General features: G+C 40.8%; 1 protein-coding gene across 2 annotated transcripts in view; it reads left to right on the top strand.

Annotated features, from left to right (window-relative positions):
- Positions 1-5,304: 5,304 nt before the first annotated feature.
- CAP2 (cyclase associated actin cytoskeleton regulatory protein 2) overlaps positions 5,305-15,412 on the top strand; it is a 70,779-nt gene continuing 60,671 nt past the window's right edge. The window contains exons 1-2 of one of the 2 annotated variants that reach the window (XM_054814441.1): positions 5,305-5,620; positions 11,578-11,687. The gene's annotated coding sequence lies outside the window, so the exon portion shown is untranslated. The remainder of the gene's footprint in view (positions 5,621-11,577; positions 11,688-15,412) is intronic. The other variant, XM_054814440.1, reaches the window with a different exon arrangement.

Genomic DNA, 15,412 nt, shown 5'->3' with positions numbered 1-15,412 from the left:
TACAAAGTGTTCTCTCTGTAAAAAATTATGTCACTAAGTTATCAATTCATGTGATTTTACCACAAATTTTGCACAATTTGGTGTTTCCCTGAAAGCATAATTTCCTAGAATTGGATGATTGTGTAATTATTTCAAACAAAAATTAAGTTTCTAGCCCAATGGGTTGTACAGTAAACCTGGAATTAATTACTTGACTATTCCCCAACATCTCAGAAATAGCAGGAAAAAGAATCTCAAATATCCTCAGCTTTTTAGAAAAAAAAAAAAATCTTTTCTGTGTGTATGGATTTTTCGTACTTCTGCTGCATCAACGGTCTGGGCTTTCCTACACAAGAAGAACATTAACCTCAGGGAATCACTAGTAAGTCATCCCAGGAAAAAGTTTAGAGCTGCCAGGGCCTGAAAAAAATATTTGCAATCTGGATTTACGAGGCAAAAAAGTAAGCTATGGCAGAACCTCCTCAGCAATAAGCAGAAATGGCTCTTACTGAGCACTAGATGAGGGAGGACTGATGCACTTTATTGAAGATGCAGATGCAGCAAGTCTTGACTAGCTCTGATCATGACATTGATGCCATCATACACATGGTGATGAAACAAACATAGCAGCAGGCAACGAGAAGAATGTCATCTAGTAAGAGAAAACTGCAACCGCAAGAAAACACAGCTTAAAACACCAGACTTTCATGCCTGACCAATTTGCGCATTCTGAAGGTGACTGGAGCTCCTAAGGATGCTGGGACATTTTGAACGAGTCAGAGAAGCTGTGGCATGAAGAAGACCACAAAACATTTTTAGCAGTTCTTGACGTTTGGCAGTATTTGGGTACGCTTGCATTTTCCTCAGACACAGCTAGATTACAAAGCACGAACAATGACAAGGTCAAGAGCACAGACATTTAACCAGCTGCAATTATCCTACTAAGATGCTTCACAGCTCATATCCGGGGCTGGAACGGTGGCCCAGCATCACGGTAAAGCTGTCCTGAAACTCTCTCAAAGCAGAACTGTATATTCAACTACTAAGCTGGAAGGAGTATCTTCTTCGTTTAACCTTTGTTTAGTTGCACCGATCCATAACTCGAGGACACTGCTAGCCTTAATGGATCGCCTGCAGCCCAGATTGAAAGAAAGATGAAAAGAGAACTAAGCAGCTCAAACAGAAACGCTAATGCTTCTAAAACAGGAAAGCTAACATTGACCAATGAGTAAGACTTCGTCATTCTTTTTGACCACTGCTTCCACAGGTTTCATACATAGCAAAAGAGTAGTTCAAGGTGACATGCTAACACTGCACTCGCACACTTGAAAATTTTGCTTCCTTCCTCTGATTCTCAGGTAAATCATCCTCACTAAAAATTCCTTGCAAATTTCTGCCCATAATTAAATGAAAAACATGAAACTTCATTTGAAATCCATACCAAACCCCACTAGTTTATAAAACAGGATATTTAGCAAAAATACAACAGAAGCCAGTATCTCATGATAATAAATAGATAGGGCAATATAAATACTTAGCAGAACTGGGGCCCAAGCCTACAAGATTCACTGAGTAGCTTTCCTAAAAGAACAGCTCCACAGAACTGAATTAAACCGCAAAACTACTAGTAAAAGTTATCACAAAGATTAGTATTTGTGAGATCAGGACATTTTCCCCTTGGATTCAGCAAAGCTGTTAAACATATACTGAATTATAAACAAGCGAATAATTCCATCCCTGTGAGACAAGCTGCTTAAATACAACTGGAATGCCTAAGTGCTCTGCTACACAGGGATGCCATTACTCACATACTTAATGATAAGCACGTGCTTATTATTTAACTTTTTATGTTGCCATGCCTAAAGAGAAGCATACAACTAATTAATGTACAATTATGAAATGAGAGTCCACACCTCCAGAGCTTACTGCATAAAAGAGAAAAGAACACAGAGAAGAGATTAAAAAGCAGTAGAGTGACATCTATGAAACTAAATATAATTTGAATCTGCCTTAATCTTATTTTACAGGTGATCAGATTGAATGATGACAGATTCAGCCTTATTTCACACTAGTTTGCAAGAGGAGAAAAAGTCCATTTGGCAGAATCTTCCCTTTTTTTCCTGTGTGTTTTTTGACATTTGAGTTGTACAGGATACCCACAAAGTGCTCTTCACAGATCCATTTAGTTAATTAGCTATATGCCATTTTTCAAATTCTGTAGACTAAACAGCAGATTTGGTAAGCAAAAGGCATCTTGACAGATCCTGAATGCACTCCAATATTATTTAAGCAGATCTAGCTACGAAGATTTTCACATGATATTCCAATTTATTTTCACATCAGTACGTGCTTGTGCAATTTTAATTCATATTAATATTTTCTGCATTGCCCCAGCAAAGACAGACTTCATGAAATCAAGGAAATGAGCAACAATATTTGTGGTTTTCTCCAAACTCACCTAAGAATCATTAGATGCAACTTATACCAATAGGGAAATTTTACAATCATATACATTGAAAGTCCATTTTCAACAATTACTGGGAAGGTAAGCATTAACATTTTCAAGTTTTCTTCAATGAAAAAACATCTTTGCAAATAAAAGATGCACCAGAGTATTTTCTTCTAAGTAGGTTACAATGCTGTCATTCTACAGAGATTTTGATAGCCTATCTACAGCCTCTGACATGTACTTTGGGATCCCTGCACAACTTTAGAAATATTCTTCTATAAAAGGGAATAAAATATGCCAGCCTTGGCACATATTGTCTGCAGCAGCAAAGTCAAAAAGTAAAAGGAAAAAAAAAATCATAAAGTTATATCAGATGCCATACACTACGCTCCATGAGCTATTACATTTTAATGGGGTCACTTCCAGCAACAGGGCTACTACTGCACTTCTTGCATAAGAAGAGCTCCTCATAATTTCAGGAGGACTATAGCATAAATTAGAATTGTAAGGGGTTTTTGAATGTTTTGATCCTGAAGTTGGTGACCCTCTCCCCACTATAAAAAGTATACAAATAAAAATTTTTAATTTTAATGTTGCAATTACTGGCATCAATGTACTTCCTGCATATAAATCTAAGTCAACATATGAATGCATTGTTAGACTGAGGGCAAAGTACTCAGCCCTGAAGTCTGATCTTCCAGTCATTTCTCACTCCGTGTTTCACTTGATGTCAATGCCAAGCGGTTTCAAAACACACACTTTATTGCTGTCCAAGCCCTCTTTTTCCTTGATGGGATGAAACAACAGCATGTAATCTAGTCAATATTTTTGCACATATAACATTTTGCGAAGTCCAAAATTTGCACATCTTTCATTCCTTTCTTCTCTTTAGGGGGCTGTTGCTCAGCCTGAGTTAATAACTACAAAGTTCTTCACATAATTGCTTTTTAAGATTACCTTCATTTATATAAAAACTGCAAGGCTCTCTTCTCTAATGTTTTCAGGCACTACATCTTACACCTTTGCTTGCCAGTGGGCTTCCTCTGTATTATGAGGTCACTTTACAACGGCTGAATCTCCCTTTTTTCCCTTCTTGCTAAATTTATTACTTCTTGTTGTTCCCTTTACCTTAGTCTTAGCCTTTTAAGTTTGCCAACATTCTGCTGGGGAAGAGAAAAAAGAACTTATTTGTTTTGTGAAGAAAGCATTAGAAGTCAACAGCAAAGATGTGTTGTAGGGAACTTTTTTTAGACATGTAGGGCATCTGCCAGCTTGGTAGCCTCATAAGACTTTCCATGGAAAGGAAAAGCCCAATGGTTTTTGCCTCTTTTCCACATGCCTGTGATGTAAAAGGAGTGCGATGTGGAGTGCTTGACTGTGCTTTTACAGTAAGAGCTTGTAAAACTTTTCATCAGTTAACCACATTACATTTTTCTCAAATTGACATTCTACAGAAATTCAATTGCATTTATCATCCTAAACTTTCCACTTATCATGTTGACACTGCACAGGTGTTGGGATTTTTTTCTCTCTGAGTTGTATGGAATATGGACCTTGAGCTTTAATCTAAATGTAGCAGTTTCACAGTTTCTTAATCCTTTTGGGTTTTCTTTCCAGAAAGACATCTTCTGGGCCTGTTTCTTGCTTCTGTTAAGCAGTTTCTGTGTTCTGTGCATTTTTGCAATCAGGTCTTCAATTCCATACCACCCTTTTCCCTTTTGGAAAGTCTGGCAAGACCCTCTGGTTTAAAATATGTGCTGTTCTGTTGATTTCATCTGGCTGTTTATACATGCCAAGGAGAAGTAGTTCTTTTCATACAGGAAGCTGCAGCACTGATTTTTTGCAATTTCCGATGCCAATTACATTTTCTGCACTAGTGAGTTTGGATCCCAGACAGATCCTTGCAGTCAGCTTGCTTTTGCTTAATACTGTCTTTAGGCATGTGAGGTCTGTGAGCTGCTGTTAACCATGGCGTCCTTGTTAAAATATGACTTTCCTCAGTCCCCATTTAACTACTGCACAATTATGCATGTATGTTATGTTCCATATTTTATAGTGTTGTTGTCAAACCATCAGAAATGAAACACAAAGTCTTCTAAAATAAGCTATATATTTGATAGGGAACTGCTACCGATTTTTGCATGACCACATGGTTGACTTGAAAAATGTATGTGGTCTTTTTTATTACCACTAACTAATGAATTATTTTTCCATTGAAAAGCAAACTGTTCCTTTAAAGGCTGTTGAAGTCATGGTCTTCTCCCAAAACTTCCGTGCAGAAAGCCAGCTCATTTGATACTTGGGAAGTGAAGCGGATTTCAGGTGGATGATCAGATGCCCCTTGGGACCACATGGTGACGAGCACTGTATAATTGCAAAACGCACGTGCTCCCATTTGGCCAGGGGTACGGACTAGCATGAAGCCCACAGAGCCTGACAAACGAGACTTAGGCACGAGGGTTTGCCTACTGGGAGAGAAGTCCTGATTTCGTGGCCGTACTGAATGAAGGCAGTAACCTCACTGTGGGCCCAGCTGTAGCAGCGGTCAGGCTAGTATAGCTTAGTCTGTCTCGGAGTAGACAATGAACTATCTTGGTGTATGTGAGGCTGCCCTCGGCCTCCCCTGCTACGCAAGGGGTCTGCCGGTTTCCACGCTGGCCCCACTCTCTTTGCCCACCGTGGGCTGGGCCTGCACGGCCGTGGGGTGCTCGCTTTCCACTCACCCAAGCAGTGCCCGATGGGCAAGCGGGGCCACCAGGCCTGTGGCCGTGGGTGCCCGTACCCTGGGTGCCTGCGCTCTCCCCTGCTCCTCTGTGATGCTCCACCACTGTCGTTCCCTCTCAGGCGCTGAGCCGCCGCACCGCCGCCGAGATACACCTCTCCCTCCATTTTCACACTCCACCCACTTTTTGCTTTCTTTCTCCATCTCTGCCACCGTCTCTCTCTCTTTCTGGACTTGTCTTTATTTGGCACTCCCGGAAGCTGCTGGGCATTTCTCTCCCTGCCTGCCCGGGCAGCTGATGTGACTGACTGACACCGGCTCCCGCTGAGGAGGAGGAGGAGAAGGAGGAGGAGGAGGGAGAGCAGCGGCGAGGCAAGGCGAGGCGAGGGAGGGGGGGAGCGAGTGACCGGCCACGGATTTTCATTCCAGAGAGGAGGGGAAAAAAAAGGCTGCACGGGTCATCAAAACAGGTAACTCAAGAGCAGGCAGCGGCGGGAGGGGCGGGATGCGGGGAGCGGCCCGACGCCCCCCCGCCCCAGCCCCGGGCAGGCTGGGGCGGGCCCGGCGCGGCGCGGCCGGGTCTGTGGGTGCGCTCCCACCGGCGGTGGCGCGGAGGGGCCCGGCCGCGGCGACGGCAGCGGACATCTTGGGGAGGGGGATAGTGATAAGGGGACATCTTCGGGCTCGGGCCGGGGGCTGCCCGGCGGCGGCGTAATTCGTTGAGCGGGCAGTGCCCTGGGCGCTATCTGGGTCAGGGCCCCGCTGGCGCGGCCGTGCTGACGGCCCGTACCCCGGTTTGCCCCTCAACTTCCCTCCCGGCACCTGCGCCGGGCTGCGCACAGCAGGCCTCCCCCTCCCCCCCGGGTGATAAGTGCAAAGAGCCGCGGGGGTGGGAAGTAATCGGAGCCGCGGGAGGGGGGGAAACCCGAGCAAAATACCACAGCAGATGAGGGATCTTCTTTGGGGCTGAACCCGGACCTCCTCCGCCCAAGCCAGCGGTCAGCGCCGGCGACAGCCGCGACTGAGTTCCGGGGGGTGCTTTCGGCTGTGCCCCAGCCCCCCCCCCCCGCTCCCCGGATCCCGGTAGCCCAGCTTTCCGACAGGTTATTATTAAAAATGCCCTCCGCTTGTTTACGCAGACCTGACTTTGTCAAGCGATGCCAGTCTTGAACTCCCTTAATCAGCGTTAGGATGATCTAATTTTGAGGGAGGCAGCTGTAGTGCTGGTGGGTAGCTGGGCTCCGAGTCCCTGGTTCCTCCTGCGCTCGGAGCCAGAGGTAGGTAGGTAGGTAGGTATGTGGTGGGGGTGACTGAATAGCCTATGGGTTTAGCCCCGAGAAAAGGGTTAAACAGCATCTTAGGGTAAGAGATCTGAAGACGGGATATATACCTTTATATAGAAATATATAAGGGAGACTGCAAATACAAGATGATGCTCGGAGAGGGCAGGAGGAAGGCAGAAATGAAGAACTGTGAAGCTGAGATGCTGCATTTTGCAATAACTTGACATCTGAAAGACGTGCTCCCCCTGAGATGCAGCCGGCACAAAGCTGAAAACTTGTCATGACCCCACCTAAAAATGTGAAATCTGTCCTTTGCTTCGAGGAATGCCATAGATCTGTATCTTAGCATTACAGGATCAACACTGAGGATTTTTATCAAGTAAAATTCAGATTTCATGACGTGTAGGTGCAGTCTTAAAAACAAAGACCATCTGGGGAAGAAAGCTTGCTTTATATGCATTACCTAAATGTGGTTGTTTTCCAATGATGGAAAATGTTTTCAGAAAAAACACTACACCGAGGCCAGTCCATTAGGAAATAGTTGGAAGGAGTCTGTTTAGCAGGGGGGCTGGGCGGGATCAGTACTGCAAATTTTTATTAATTTATTTCTAAGCTAGGCAAAAGTGGCAATGGTTCATGGACTACCCTGTTTCATTGTTTTGTGAAACTGTAGTCAGGAAACTAGTCCTACTTCAGAAATGTAACTTTAAAAACTATTTAAAATAGCGAAGTGGTAGATAGAATGAGTTGAAACTCAATACAGTACTCTCAAAGCTGGCCTTTTAAGACATTACTGTGAGTCGGATTTCCTAATTTTATTAAAATTGTATCCTAGCATTTCCTTTTAATTATTTATTATGCAAATGATAAACTTTTTTTCTGATTCTGTGTTTTCAACACCAGGATTTCATAACACTGATTCTATTTTGAGGAAGTTTGCACAAGAACAAAGGCAACTCACCTTCTGTAGCAAAGCCAGGCACATACAACAATGTGACCCTGTTAGGTCTTGGGCATAAAAAAATGGATATTCTTATGATTCATTTGCGTCTTCCCTCTCAAACGAATATTGCTCAGATGTGGAAGGTGGACAGGCACAACACCAAATGTAATGAATAAAATATGTTTTCTCAATTAAATAAAAATGAAGAGGATGTGCGTTATTTACTATTACAGTAGAACTGACCTATGACATGTTTTTATTATTGTCAGCTATGGCGCTCACTTCAGTGGAGAAAAATGCTTCTTGAAATACCATAAGGAGCAAGGGTACTAAGACTGCAGGTATTAAACACCCCCCCCCAATTAGATTTTCTAATCTCAGTGTATAATTTTTATTAACCATTTAAAATACACTGGAGACCCTAAGTTCAGAAAAAAAAATGAAATTAAATTCCCCCCAGGAGTAAAATTCATGGGAATCTGAATTAGCGGGTATTGGAAAAATAGTAGAGTGCAGCAAGGAGGGCTGGAAACCAAACGAATTGTATTCAGCTCCCAGCCTTGGCATTGACTTGCAATGTTACCTGGAGCAAGTCAGATAAGTTTTCTATGTTTCAATCTGTGGCTTGTCAGCGACAATAACATTGCAAGAGGTTTGAACTCTAGAGAGTAAAATGGTGAACTGCCAAATATGTTAAAGAAATATTCTTTGTGGTTCTGCACGAGTTTTAACATCATGTGCAACAGCAGCAAACACAATAGTTGCAGTTGCTGCCTACGTTTAGAACATTTGACCGTGAAAGAGAACATTCTTTACTTATCATGCTTACTGGGGCAAAACCAAAGAATAACCTACAATAAATCAGGTATAAATTATTGCAGTTATTTAGACAGCTGTTTTATTATGAACTAGTTAAAAGGTTTTGCTTAAGCACCCCTAATATATAGAAATAATTCTAATTCCTTTCTCCAAAGTTTAAAACGCCAAAGTTTAAGGGCATCTTTTGCAATAGGGGGAGCAATTGGGAACTTGTCATTTTCCTGAGGTACGGAGTCAGCTCCAGTTGCTCGCATATTTTTGAAAAACATGTCATTTTGGCAGATAGGGTTTACTGACTCTTCAAATAAGAACTGCTTTGAACTTTAAAGGCTCAGCTATTCTTCAAGAATGTCAATGTTAGAACTATACCAGAATATCAACACCTTTACTAAGCAGTGTACATTGAAATGACAAAAGCATATGTAAGCACAGCTGCAGCTAAGGCAGAGATTCTGCTGATTCAGCTAGTTCAGCAAGGGTATGGGTTTTGGGGTTTCTTAAACCTTGGTGATCTTTGTCACCATTTTAGCCAGACTTTATGGCGTAGACATGGCCTTAGTCCATACATGTACTGGCCACTGTTGTCTTCATTTCACCTGTGTATGTAAGGTATTCTGACTATGTCAAATTTCCATGACTTTTTGTTACCAAAAAAAGGTCCCATTGAGACCACTTTCCTGAGTATATACTAATGGAAATTGCTGTGTCTGACCCACAATTTTTCAGAGAATAGCAGGCTAAAGAAATTGCTTGTAAAATCCAAAATACCAGTAGTAGTAGGCTGGGAATCAAAGGCTTAATGCTTCTGTAGCGTATATTAAAAAAAAAAACCACAAACAAGTAAATGCTCAAGTACATAATTGAATAACGTCATATTTTTCCAAGAAGACATGCTCAGATCCTATGCATTAAATTTATGTTTTGTGTTGGTTTAAATAATTAATTGCTTTTTGGAAGGAATGCAAAGAATTATTTACATACGTCATTGTTTAGAGAGAAGAAACAGCAGACTAATTCACCTAACAGCTCTGGGTCCTCTAAAACAACCTTTGAAGAAAAGGCTAACTTTACAAGCTTCTAAAATGGGTCCAATTTGATCTTTCTGTGCTTCATGATACCTCACACTGAAACAGAGGAGGGATAAATAGCCAAATGTCTCAGATCTTGTCAGTGAGCAAGGTTGCAATGGGTTATCATTAAAACTCAGGACCTCTAAGTAGTAACCAGGTTATCGCAGGAAATAGAAAGGTCTTTTTTAGTAGCAGGTGGCCCATTTCATCCTGAATCAGAAGCAAAGGCACAACCCATGGCAATGCTAGCAGTATTGTAGAATCAGTGGGCTGAATTTTAGAATGGGAGATGGGCCAAGGCCTTGAGTTTCTGTGATCAATAAAGATCACAAATGAGCTGCAGAGCAAAGGGAGTACTCCAATAGGAAAAAAGTTTGCTTCAGCCCTCCTGGCTACTGCCATGCTGGAAAGAAGGGCCACAGGCTGCAGGCTGAGTGGGGCAGCCACGATGAGCCTGACACCGTCAGACACAGGATGCTGAGATCATAATTCTGCTAAGAGCAAGAATGCTATAGCTAACTTGGCTGAAATCAAGCCCAACCATTCAGGCTTTGGCATAATCTGGGTATGCATGAGAAGTAGGGTGTGGAAGTGTTGTGAAAGGCCACCCTCAGCAAACAAAACCGTTACTAACCTTGGTACTGAATAACTACAGTCTCATCTGTTGTGCAGAAGTCATTTCATAGTTTGTGTTTTTGGAGCTTGTGACACTATCTGTTTAACCTTCCCCCTTTGCTTTTCTTCTTTTACATCCCAGAAGTACTGAAACACTCCGTAAGGGTTTGTACTTTGCAGAGTTTACCCTTTCGGACAGTGCAAATTCAATTTGGCTGTAACCGTAGCGTAAAAAATCTTACTGTTCAGTTATTACGAACTGAACTGAAGCACTTCAATAAAATCAATGCCTGCATGCAGTATTTTCTCCGTTCAGCAAAGCAGCCTGCTTACATACAGTAATTGGACTTGTGACAGGTAATTAAATGGCTTGTAAGGCCTTTAGGATGCTTGATTACATGCAAAGCACCGCACTAATACATAGTAAATGAGGTGGCTAGGAACATTGTGTTTCTGTTGATTGGAGAGATACTGAAACTCTTACACTTCATTGGAGGGAGAGAAGAAAATAAAACCAAGACAAAAGACTATGAGCAGTGGTGACATAAAAAGGGAGCATAAAAAGAAGAGGAGAATGTACTTAGAAACTGGGTTGCCTTGGTTATTTTAAGTCAGTCATGCTTACACAGACTGTCAAGTCTTGACTGCTTCAGTATATCATTAAATAATGAACTTGTTCTTTGTGATCACAAAATTTATAAGACAGTCAAAATTATTCAGCGAGGGATAGGAGCTCTTCACAGAACTTACATATAATTAGAAAGTGAACTGATATTCCAGGAGACACTAAGCACATACATGAACACATGACATATTTTAAAGAATTCATATTCAATTATCAGAGACCTAACCACAGCCCATGCTATTATTACATTGACTTGTAAACACACGGCTTGACGTGTGCAGTTGCTTACCCATAATTATGGGACTAAACTGGGATGTGATAAGAAATCTATAATGTGTCAACAGTCTTAGGGGTACTTGTCAAAATAGGGATTGTTTTACAAAGCAGTTTTGTAATATTCTTTAAATAGTGGGATACAAAAATCCCTCCATTCCTTTCCTGCATGTTTTTTGTAGACAGCAGCCTGATCACTGGGAGAGGGAGAGAAGCAGAAGAGCCAGAATGCAAACAGAGAAGTATGCTTTGTGGTACCTACAGCATAGAGCCAGACAAAGGAAAAAACTTAGGTTAAGTGGAAGAGGTGCAACATGAACTTGCTTTTTCCTCCGCTAAACAAAAATCTTTTTTGCATACAAACATTACAAACACAGAGGGTATGCCAAAGAGAGAAGTCCACTGACAAGATAATTTAGGTACCACACTCTTATGCACAGCAACAGAGGACTCATTTGGAGCATATTGGTGGTTTTAACACACACATTGTCTTACAGACAGAAATATCTTATGATGAGTATACTGGAGCCAGCCAAGACTTCAAACCAATTTTCTGCTATTCCAGGTATAACATTTGTCCATTTTAACAACAATGACAACAATGACATTGTCAAAATTCTAATACTGTTAGATATAGACTATATCTTTTACTAGGATTAAAAAAAAAAAAAGGTGTTTTTTCTCTATACTTAAAAGAGCATTGCTTCCACAGGGGCTTGTAGCAGGTCTAGGGGCAAAACAAAAAAAAAAAGGTCACCAAAGGCTCTGATTTGAACCCTGAATCATTCTCCTCACACAGGGCTTTACTGAGAGGACTTCTGGTTTAATCCAACTTGACATCAGTTTGACAAGCCTCTGTTTACATTCCTCCCATACAGCTAATGGGAAACAAACCACAAACCATACAAGGTAATGTTCTCTCTGTCTACCAACACGCTGCTTTCTTCTAACCAATACTCCCTTGCTTTGCATTCTCCACCCAAAATCTGTTATGGTCGTAACCCAAATAGCTTCAGGGGCTCCTCCTTAGCCACTCAGCCGGTATCAGGCTGCTCCTGAGCTCTGCCTGGGAATGAGCAACCACGGAGGCCCCAAGCCAGTGGGTTTTCATTGTCTGGACCAGAATGGGCTGCAGCAGGAATTCGGGTCTGATGCCAAAGGTGGCAAAAAGACTGCCCGCTCAACACAGCTCGGAGTTGGTACATAGGTTTGAATGGTGGTGTAGGGAAACTGGCCATTTCAGGCTCAAGCTGACTGGTTTGGTTTTAGCTTTTTTTTTTTTTTCCCCCAGAAATGAAATGCCATAAGATGCTTTTTGTAATTTGAGGGGTTGTTCAGGAACACATACGCATTTCCCTCCCTTGATATGTATTGATATGCGTTGTACAGAAGAACTCTATAAAACATTTATAACTAGCTCTCTGATAGTACCAGCTGACAATCTAGGTTTTTGTATATTTTATTTCTTATCTCAGGAGCAATTTATTAAAAGACTATGAGAGAAAGCACATGTGCAGGCTGCTATACTTTCAATAAGATTATGATTTTCCAAGCAGTGTAGGAATGTTAGTTACGATTAAAATGCCACATTGCTGCCTATATTCTGTTTTAGGTAACTGCCCTTTTTTGGCATAGAGAGGAAAAGCAAAATCTGGCCTGTAGCATCTCAGATGATGAGCATGAGTGAGACTTGGCTTAATTTTTCTGATGCTAAGGGGATTTGGAAGGACTGGTACTTAGGGAAAAAAAAAACCCAAACAAATGAGCAAGTCACTTCTTTTTCTTCTAAATTAAAAAAGTGCTAGAAAGTAAAACAAACTTTATACTATCTCTTGCTGATGTTTGTCAGAATAATATCATACTTTACAGGGTGGCACCATTCCTGTGTTCAGAACTGCCATTTTTACATGCCTGATAAGTCATCATATGTTTATTTTTTCCCCTTATGCTACTATACTGCTTTTCCCTGTGGGCTCATTATATTTTGTTTCTTCTTGAGATAGAGCAATATGGTCTTCTGTTGTAAGTCATATACAATGATAACAGGAATAGTACCTGTGTGTTTTGGCTTCCAGTTTGACTGCTATTTGGGATGAGAATGTCAGGGAATTTTAGTGTACAGACAAGTTTTTTTTCCCTTGATAATAGATAAATGGTGCTTTCAGGCGGCTGTCAAATTGGGGAGAAAAGCAGTGATATTCTCCCAAGGCCTGTCTATAAAAAGAGGTCTGTTTTTTGGTCCTCAGCATGCTTTGCTCTACCTGGTTTTGGCTTCACTTCTTTTGGGGAAGAAATGACAGATGGTAGTATTACCACATGCCTTTAGCACTCCCCAAAAAAGATATCACTAACAGTAAACAGGGCAGATCTGTGGATCCTCCCTCTTATTTTTTTGTGCACAAGAGACAGTTAACAACGTCAACATTTAAGTGACTGTCAGTAGACGTGGGTTAACACCTTTCCTGGCTCCTGCTTGGCCTTATTTTTAACGAAGGACACTGTGCTTCTCCACCAAGAGAGCAACTGGATACAGGATTACATGAGAGTTGAAGCAGTGTTGGTTTTAACTCCTTATAGGTGGTCAGCATCAACTCCAGAAAAAGTTACATGATTAACCCCAATAATCCACTTCAAGATCAAAGCTTTAATTAAAATCCTAGTAGAGATGAGATACAGAATCTGTCTTGATGCAAAAATGTGCTTTATGGGAGTGGAAGCATCCCATAGACATATTTACATCCTCTTTACTTTTCATTAACGTGCAAAGATTTTATTTGTCACTGTAAGTAGACCAGTCTTATTATTTATTTATAATATAAGCCCTGATGCTATATTGCACAGACAGTATCTTCACAAAGTCAAGCTGTACTGTTTGCGTTCTGACTCCTTTTGAGGTGTGGCTTTGCGGTGTCGGTTTGACCATGCAGGGTGCAGCGTGGAATGATAAGTAACCAGATGAACAGCTGACTGTAGGCCAAGAAAATGCCGAAGGTTGTCATGGTATGAGCCAAATACGTGAATCCCTAAATATAGGCAAAGATGTCAATGTTTAGACTGAGAACGGATGAAGAGAGTTGTCATGCTATTGCTCAGTGGGGTCTTCAGGAGAGTCTTGTTTGTAAGATAGAGACCTAGTCAAGCAAAGTGTAAATGTAAGGTTATTATATGTACAATTGATTTGCTCTTGTAGTGTTATATACAGTAATGGCAAAAGTATACTTGCACTTTATTCATACATGACAGGGATACCTGTGTGTATACTTATGTACACACATATATGTAAGTATAGATACAAATACCATGTAGTCCTGAGTATGTAAGTACACAGATAAAAAGGCAGGTTCAGTATAAACATAATGGTTGAGGAGTTCTTAAGTGTAAAATTCCTTATAAAAACAATGAAAACCTGGCATCCCTAGTTTTATGGTAAAAATTATTTCCTACTTCTGTCTAAAAAGACTATAACAATATATTTTCTGTGATTGCCGTGCTGGTGATACCTGATTTTGGAAGAACAACACTGTAGTTCTCCAGCTAATGAGAATAGAATAAAGGTGTGAAGAATATAGTGAGCAAAACACTATGTTGCAGTTGGAAAGTGTTGCATAAAAATGCCCATAGGGTTATTGAGTCAGGTTATTCACTTGAGCTTCTGACACTGTAATCCATATTCTTAGCATCTTATAGAGGGCAGTTTGTTGGGTAGAACATTACAAGTCTGATCCACCTCTGTTCATTTGAGAGATTCCTCAGACCTCCAAGTGTGTGCAAACATGTTGGGTTTGTAGTCAATTGGGTCCTTCCACAGGCAAAATCAGGCAGAAGAGGCCAAAAGTAACAGGTCCTCCAAAGAAATTTGTACATGGCATCAAGGAAAATTTTAAGGCAGATAAAAAAAAAACCAAACCGTTACCAGACTGTATCTTCAAATAAAGACAAACAGGAACTATACTGGAAATATACTTTAAAATACTGATGAATTGACTGTTAATATGCTATGTTAGACCAGCCTGAATTTAGACTGCTTTAAAATATAACTTTTAAAATAGACACCAGTTTAGGCTTTTATGTAGCAGTGCAAAATGTGAAAAGAATATGTCCATAATATTTTTGAGGATCAACATTGCTTTGTTTTAAGAGAAGGATCAATATTCTCATAAAAGTTTGAACATTTCAGAGGCTCTCCTGATATCTTAATCTCATTCCTGCCAAGATACTTGTAACATTACAAAAAGTTACGGAGTTTTTTTTTGAAAAATTAATTGATTTTTCAAACAGAATAGTATGCATTTTCAGTATAAGCAAAGAGACCCCCTTTGAATTTTGACAGTGTTTATATGCACACTATCTAATGTCAAACTCTTTTAGGGGTTTCCTCTTTTATTTAATGTAAATAGGAAAAAGCCATAAACTCCAGACAGAACTTTCTCATGAGAATGGTTCTCCCAAGGGTTTCTCACTGTAAAATCTTATGCTTCACTTTTAGGTCAAACACAAACCTCATTATATTTATAGGGTAAAGTCTGAAGGTCCCACCTTGTTTGACAGGCAACATGACTCAGCACAAGATCTCTGCTTGTGTTTCCATAGTCCTAGTAGCTAATCTTTTCTTGCACTTAAATTTTAAAAATAAA

The sequence above is a fragment of the Grus americana genome, chromosome 2, assembly GCF_028858705.1.
Source record: "Grus americana isolate bGruAme1 chromosome 2, bGruAme1.mat, whole genome shotgun sequence".
Classification (NCBI taxonomy): domain Eukaryota; kingdom Metazoa; phylum Chordata; class Aves; order Gruiformes; family Gruidae; genus Grus; species Grus americana.
This window is presented reverse-complemented; position numbering and strand designations above follow the sequence as displayed.